We start from the raw sequence: 8,590 nt of genomic DNA on the forward strand, positions 1-8,590 counted from the left end.
ACTTGGTCACTTAAATACTACATGTTATCTTCAAATTACATTTTGCTATTATATTCTAGTATCAAATACACAATTTTCAAATGGAGGCCTTATAACAGATTATATTGTTCTCTTCCAAGATGGTTGCTGGCATCCACCAGTAACCTTTCAAAACAAAATGTCTAATTTCACTGCATTGACAGTAGGTAAAGAATTAAACTGACATTACTCCACTACTGAATCTATATAAACCAACAGTTAAATAATGTCAGTTCTTCCGTGTTCTCTGGAATCAATCACAGCAAAGAAATTAGACTCTTTCTTTTGAAAAATGTTGGGAAAGAACAATACAAAACATTCTATTTAAGGCCTCTGACGTCAAGATTCAGTTAAACAACAATTATAACTAAACAATTTGAGGTAATGTTAGTTTCCATTAACATTAAATTAGGTTACTGAATTGGCAAACACCTTCCTATTAACATTACCCATTTTACCCCAATAACTAAAGAAATTAGCACTTGCAGGTCAAAACCTTTATTCAAGAGATGCAAAAATAACATTGATACAGTGACTGTCAAAAATTACGGCACTGATCATACTGTGACATCTTGGTTCAAAACAGCAAGCTTAGAAATATTCAACGTTCCTTACTTCAACTGAATGAAACTGAAAATACCATTTCACACGGCCCATATGGGATATTTAGACTGCATAACTGTTCATGCTACATCTCGTCACTAGTAAAAGAAAGAAAAAATACAAAGAGAAATTTAAAAATGCTGCCAAACAGACAGAGAACTTGTACAGAGCAAAAGGAAAAACAAACAACAACAACAACAAAAAAACGGCTCGTCCTCATGGCAGTTGCAGTGTATATAAAAATGAACCCTGCGATCTGTTCCTGGAATTGAGCTTCAAAAATGCAGCAGAACAAGTGTGAGATTTAAATGTCTTCTCACCTAGAGCTGGTCACCTCACATGCATAACAGTGAGCTTCGTTGCAGGAGCAGTTTTGTCTTAGTTGTGAGCTTTTCTTGAGAGCTGAGTTGCTTCCAACTCCATTACCACCCTTTGAATCACCTCAAAAGTGTAGCAGAGTTGTGATGGGTAACTCATATTGAAGGAATAAAAAAGGTCCAAACAGCATGGCTACTGCAAAGGTCACGTTATCCAGATCTTGAAGAACTACTATACCCTCGATGATGATGCCAACGTCAGAAAAGTCATTGCCTGGTGCATCCTCTGGAGACAGATGTTCATTGTGGTTTTCTCAATCTGTGCAGTGGCCTCAGTCAAGTCCTGGTTAAACACAAAACATTTCTTTAAGATTCCTTTTTAAACTCATCTCTTTTGAATCTACCAGTTCTAATGTTAGAGTAATTTAAACCAATGCAAGCAACATAGTAAATAGCTATAGCCAAAGAGTGGCCTGCCATGCTGCCATTCATGGTCTAACAGAGTTTCTAAGAGAGGGTGAAAAACATAATTTCAAATGCTTTACATTAGTTTTTCTTAGAAAGACACCGGCCCATCAGAAATCCAGGTTTTGTCACTCAGAAGATGTTAGAATTTAGACTTTCAGCCCCACAATTTGGTTAGCTGTTGGTCTTTTTTTTTTTTCAAACAAAAGCTAATGTAAATATTGGTGGGATTTTCCTTTGTTCACTAGAATGACAAATTTAAAGTTTTTTCACACTGATGTGACCCCTAATACAGGGGTGGGGCCTCAAGGGCCGGCGGCTGAGTTCACTACCAGGCCTCATGTGAACTTCAAATTATTAAAGAGGACTACTGGTCCTAACTGGTCCAATGAGGATCAAGTGGATAACTAAATGCATTTTAAAATGTTGCAAAGCCACAATCTACTCATAAAACACTCACCATGAACTCCTGCACCAAGATGTTGCAATTGTCTTTCACACAGATGCGGAGCACTTTGATGAGACTCCCTTTGAGCATTAATGTCATCCTAAAGTATTATAACAAAGAAAACAGAGATTTGTGAACTTTTCAGTAGCACAGAAGAAAATGATCCCAGACCAAAACTTAAACCAGTCAACATGCAACACCAGCATCTACAAAGCAATATCAAAAGTTCCTGTTTGACATCAACTTTATGGATATATAGTTTCCAGAACATTTATTTTTTTAAAAAGATCAATTTTTCTCAGTGGGCCAGTAAATGCATGACGAAAATTATGGCATCCTTTCGGTGGAATCAGTACTCACAGGTAATAGTTGACTGTTTCAATGGATGCAGCATAAAAATCTTTTACTGACCTAATGCAATACATATACACTTTGTAGTTAAAGAATTTTAAAGTTCTTACTGTCATCATGGCAGCTACATCCTTTAGCTTTGTGCCCTGTTCCCCCGATCACTTTGCAAACACTTTCAGCAGACTGTCAGAGAGAAACTCAGCTCCGTCAGAAACCTGTAAAGGCATGGTTGGGATGCACTGGAATGCTGCATTTCATCTGAAATGACATAAAATTATTTTGAAATAACAGCAGGCACTGTGCTTGGTTAATAATCAGTAATGTTTTGTTGAATAAAAACTGTGTTTCCAGATCTTATGGGATTAAAAAAATCCAAAGATGTTTATTTCTGATTTGCAACCCAAGAACCCACAAGTTACAACCTCATTTTAGTTCAAGTGTGCATTAATGTGAGTCCAGTAATCACCTTTCTGACAATACATACAGGTATAAGTCAAACCTATGGCAGATTTTGGATTTCTCAGTTGTATTAATAGGGTGGTCTATTTGAGTATGCATGCACCTAATAATTATAAAAAACCTATTATAATTAAGTTACAGAAACCTTAAGCGAAAATAGAATATACTTTCTTACCATAACACCTTGAACCCACAATCCATCAGCTGACTCCTGGTGAAATGCAGAATAGATGTGGTCTCTCAATGTGCATCAACAAAAACAAAAACAAAAACAAAAGGACAGCAGGTGAGGGCAGGAGGGGTAGGGATGTAAGCTAGCATAATACCGCTGATGATATTAGCTAAAGCTGTTCAATGTCCAAAATCTCACTAACACCACGGTGCAGTAAATACACAATGTAACTGAAGAGTCAGTTGACAAATCTATTCACACAGAAAACCAAATTATGTTATGAGTGCCTCGTAATTAGGTTTAATGTGATATTACGGCTCTTGTGCCAAAGACAAATTCAAATGAAAAAGCGCCAATTCTTTGATAACAGATAAAACAGCAAATAAGCTAACGGCTCTTTTTTAGCATGTTACATGGCGGCACTTTAGACGTTTAACTACATTTGGCTGAAATATGGTAAATATTAATTCAAAAAATCAAGACATACCAAAAAACGTAGAGTTGGCTGCTCGACTTGACTGAGATGGATGCATTTTTTAAACCACGATCCAAAGCCCGCGAGATGAAATCACGCGTGGTTTCACGAGATTTAACGTTGCTATCTTATTGACTTACTTCACCTGAACATGATATAAACAATTTAATACACCCTTTCTGCATATCATGTAGTTTTTACACTATATAGTTACATTTATCTTTAAAACATGAGGCAATTGTGTTAAATACATGCAAGATGCTTACATAAATCCAAGAGATGGCCAGTCCCTTTTTTTCAGTGTACAGTAGCTCACAGATTTTAATGTTATAAAGTTTAAAATCTGTGTGCATATTCGATTTTAAAAGTACTAGACAATATGTGTTCTCACTCCCATTGCCAGAGGTGTTTCAAATCAAACACTTGGGTTGTGCCACATCATATCATCTGGGATAATCCCAGTATAAAGTTTTAGGTGATGATGTCAGTGATACAACGCCATTCCCTACCTTCCCTAGGATGGAAGGATAGAAAGATGGAAAAGGGACTAGATTTTGAGTGCATGAATAAATGCTGCTGATTGCAAGCTGCAAGCACTGATAAGATGTTTTTCAGTATTTATTAAACATATAAAGTCAGAGACATCATTATTGCAAATTTCCTGATGTATCGAGATATCGTTTTGAGGCTACAGTACATTCATCATCCATATCAAGTTGTAAGCGGCATAATTGCAAAGTGGAAGCATTCAGGAATCAAGTGGGAGACCACATAAAGTTACAGAGCAGTCATCAAGTGCTGAGAGACGTAGTGCGTAAAAAGCGTCCAGCCTTCTGCTGACTAAGTAACTCAATAACCTCCTCTGGTATTAACATCAACAAAAGAACTGTGCACCAGGAGCTTCATGGGATGGGTTTCCATAGTCAAGCAACTCCTGTAGTTTGAATGCAGGGGTGTCAAACATAAGGCCTGGGGGCCAGAACAGGCCTGGCAAGGACTCCAATCTGGCCCACTGGATATTTTTGAAAAGGGCACAGATAAACTGCTACACAATGCAAATTAGATACATGATGAGTATAAAAGATCACTATGACATCAATAGTTTTGGATTCTGCATTTCAAAACTTCAGCGTTAGTGCTTTGGCTGTTGATTAATGTAAAACTGCAAGGACAAAATGATTATCCTCCATTGGGCCAAGTCAAACTAAAATACACCTAAATAAGGACTTTACAGATGGAGTAAGGAGGAAAAGGAAGGCGTTAATGCTGCAATGAAAGCTGCAAGAGCAAAGAGGGACACTGCCTATTTGCAGCATAATAAACTCTTTATTCATCCACATCATCCCTGCAGCAGTACAGCTAAATAAACAAAGGAACTTATGATTGCCAACCAGCTATGACAACTTCTTCATAGCAACCGACACAGCTAAAACACATCCAACTGTTCATGATTTGCAAGATGATCTGAAACTGAACCCCATCAGCAGGAAATGCAAAATGACATAAACCCTGATAACAACTTTTTCGTGAAGATTAAAAACGGTTGCTGTTATTAGACAGGCAACCCTTTAGACGGACAGAAAATACATTTTTCAATAATTCACTTTAACAGCAGACACTTGCATGCCAACTTTCACAACATCAAACATTACCTAAGTTGATTCACCAGCCTTTTAATAGAATACCGGAAACCTGGACAACAGAGAAAAGGGGTATGGAGTTTTTCACTGAAGGTTACGAAATTACTTGCGAGAACATCGAAAACAGTACTGAGGGCTGTGTGGCTCTGTTTGTTGATATTAATTTCAATTATAAGGTGGTGGAGCAGTGCTGAGCAATCTTTGGAATCTGTCATGATTTAAATTCTTACGGGAAAAAAAGAAAAATGTTATAGTATGTTGTGTATACAGAACAGCAGGGTCTAGCATAGTTGTAGGAGTTGAATGCTTTCCAATGAAATTACCCATAATGTTCATCAGCTAACGTAACTGAATCCAACCTAATTACTTTTCATTGTGTAATAATAATAATCTAAATCTGTAGTGTTAGTTCAATCTAATTGAGTACACCCCACATCCCTTTTTAGACAAATCCATGAATGTTAAAAGCATAGCTTCACTTTAAGCATCTCAGGGAGACTAAAGTGTATCCCAGCTGTTGTGGGGCAATGGGTGAGGGACACCCCGGACAGGTTGCCTATAATATCGCAGGACTAATACAGAAAGACAGACAACCATTCACCTATGACCACTGTACACTGTAAAAACTAACACTGACATTTACTTAAAATTTTTGACGCAACACTTTTGCACTTAAAAATATTGAGTATACTGGAAACCACTCAAATCTGTTCAATATACTTGATCAATTGAATAACTAAAGCTTAAACATATTAAGTTGAAATGAATAATTGTAGTTGTTACACAAACATGAAAAAATTGAGTAAATAACACTGACATGCTTGGTCAATGTAACTGAAATACAGATGGTCAGTTAATCCAAAATTTTGTTCCATTTACTTAATATTGTAAACTAAATGTAATCAAAATTGTACTTCATATTAAATATGGTAAATGACCTGTATTTGTATAGCGCTTTACTTAGTCCCTAAGGACCCCAAAGCGCTTAATACTACATTCAGTCATCCACCCATTCACACACTGGTGATGGCAAGCTACATTGCAGCCACAGCTGCCCTGGGGCACACTGACAGAGGCGAGGCGGCCGGACACTGGCACCCTCTGACCACTACCAGAAGGCAGTAGGCGACCGAGACTGTCGGTGCCAGGGCTCGAACCGGCAACCTCCCGATTACAAGACAAACTGCCAACTCTTGAGCCACGATCACCCCCTAACATTCAAATATGAATGTCATTGTATTCCACTGGTAGTCTAAGTCTAAACAACCAAACAAACTAATATGTAGTTGTGTTTTTCATAATACATGTATGAAAAATGACCACATGTTAAACATTTTTCCAAATGAAAATTAAATTTTCATAAACATGGCAATAACTCAAAATAAACAAGCACTAAAAAGACAAGAGCCTTTTCCATTTTAGCTCAAAGCCTTACATACTTGAATTTTTTGTCTGAGATAAATGTAAATGAATACCTTAATTTAACACAAACACATAAGTTAACGTGTTAGACATTTATTTCAACTTATCAAACTCAAATAATTACTAAAAGGATATCCATAGATTTTATCAGGCTCATCTAACTTATATTTATAGTGATATTTACTAAGCCTCTGAATTACTTTTTAGAGTGTAGAAGCGCCAGTTAATTAGCATGCATGTCTTTGCAGTGTGTGAAGAAGCTGGAGTACCCAGGTAGAGTCAACGCAGGCATGGTGAGACCAAGCAAACTCATGGACACATGAACCACAGGAAGTGGTTTCCCAATTTGATTCCACCAAATCTAATTCCATTCAATTTGGGGTTGAATGAGTAAAATCTACTTCTTTTTCCACTTCTTCAATCAAATAAAGGCTTAAAATTCCCTCATAAAAAACAAACATACTTGAGGACAACTTGAAAGTTTCTTTCAAATGAAAGCTGCATTATGTTATGCATCTGGAATACAGCAAAACGTATGAAAATATAAAGTACATCTTATCTACCGGTTAAAAAACAAGTCACATTTTCCAGCCCCAGAAGCAGATTGCAACAGCAGCACACAAATAGATCACAATCATGCTGATTCTAAATTAAACTAATCCTATTACGATTGCCAAGGCAACTAATTGAATACATCTTAGTGGTACCTGACCCCTTTTTCCTTTCTTCTTCTCTGCCTACCTGGTTGTGTCAAGCTGTCACTCATAAACCAATCATAAGCTAACATCTCCCCCCTCTGGTCTTCTGCCACCTCTGACCTCGCCTCTGATCTCAGGGCTCATCCAATAAGGCTTGATGTCGTACTGACTCATTCGCCCGTGGCCATGGACAGAGCCGCCAATCATATGAGATAATCAGAGATGGGCTGACCCTGAGGCGACCTGGCCTTGCAGTGGGCTGACAGGATGAGAGGCGCTCAAGTGGAACTTACAGGGTATTTTCAAACTGTCTTTCTATGTATCCCCCACACTCAGTGCACTCAGTTATGAATGTGTTACTGAAACACAAACCAACTAAAGCAGATATGAAAAAGTAGTTGCTGCTAGAAGAAACGGGAACGGGAACTTTTATGATGAAGACTGTCGTGTTGTCTTTGCAAACAGCAGACAGTGTTTTTGTCTGTTTTTGTGTATGTATGTGCGTTTAAATGATGTGAAGCTGTGAAGACGCTGGTCTAGTCGATGAATCATTAAAATGCTCCAGCATTTGTCATTCACTCCAGAAACAGGAAGTGTTGGACATAGAGAGCAGGATACTGTTTTTCAAGCTCTTGTTGATGCATTGTTGAGAGGAGGATGGAGAGATGGTGAAGCAGTGTGTGTAGCCCAAGACCTTATAATGAAGAGACACTGCGCGGCTGAAATCTATGAAGAATTCCATGGTAGACATGTAAGATCCATAGGAAAAGTATTTTAACACCTTTATATGTCGGAAAAGTCAATAAAGTTTTTTCAAAAGTTTTTATCAGCCTACTGCTCATTCTACATCTGCAAATTTAATTTCGGGCAGCAAGGTTCCCTGGTGGTTAGCACTGTTGCCTCTCAGGCAACAGTGTGGAGTTTCCTACAGTCCAAAGACATGCACTTAGTAAGATTAGGTTAATTGTGAGTGCAGATGGTTGTCTGTCTTCCTGTGTCTGCATTCTCTGGCATTTTTTTCTCTGTCGACCTTGCAGCACTATGGCGGCCTGTCCGGGATGTTCCTCGCCCCTTGTCCTACGGTTCCTAGAATAGCGTCTAGCCCAACCACAATGTCACTGCATTACCACAGACGCAATGCAACACAGATGTGCTGTGTAGTGAAACGCAAAACTCAATAGCTGCCACAATATCTGGAAGCTGAAAGAAGAGCAAACTTACATTGTCTGTATAGAGGCTTTATAGATACATCACTGGTTTCATAGCAACTGTACATCATCAAAAGCCAGCTGGAGGAATTAATAAGGGCTAAATACATGAAAAGTGGAAAAGAAATGTGGGGCTTTAAAGATTATTATTACAGGGCTTCCTTCAAATGGCATAGTTGGGAACAGATTGGGTATTTTTATTAAGTGATTTAGATCCCTGGTTGTTGGTTGAACTCTGGTTCAGTACAAGACTTTATGAAGAAGTAGACTGTAGCAACTGCCTCCCTTTATTGTAATGGCTGTAATCTGTTTTT

At 38.0% G+C, this 8,590-nt stretch overlaps 1 long non-coding RNA gene across 2 annotated transcripts; it reads right to left on the reverse strand.

The window, feature by feature from the left end:
• Positions 1-500: 500 nt before the first annotated feature.
• LOC146684459 (uncharacterized) lies at positions 501-3,603 on the reverse strand. 2 transcript variants are annotated; one of them, XR_014917235.1, is made up of 5 exons: positions 3,321-3,603; positions 2,837-2,900; positions 2,313-2,460; positions 1,864-1,951; positions 501-1,281 (listed from the first exon to the last, which is right to left on the reverse strand). It is a non-coding gene; the product is annotated as an uncharacterized LOC146684459 (long non-coding RNA). The 2 variants fall into 2 exon arrangements; XR_014917234.1 differs by having other exon boundaries at positions 2,837-3,603.
• Between the last annotated feature and the right edge of the window lie 4,987 nt (positions 3,604-8,590).

The sequence above is a fragment of the Copadichromis virginalis genome, linkage group LG20 (assembly GCF_057382275.1).
Source record: "Copadichromis virginalis isolate Kocher_CV1m ecotype Utaka linkage group LG20, C_Virginalis_male_GT1.1, whole genome shotgun sequence".
In the NCBI taxonomy this organism is placed as follows: Eukaryota; Metazoa; Chordata; class Actinopteri; order Cichliformes; family Cichlidae; genus Copadichromis; species Copadichromis virginalis.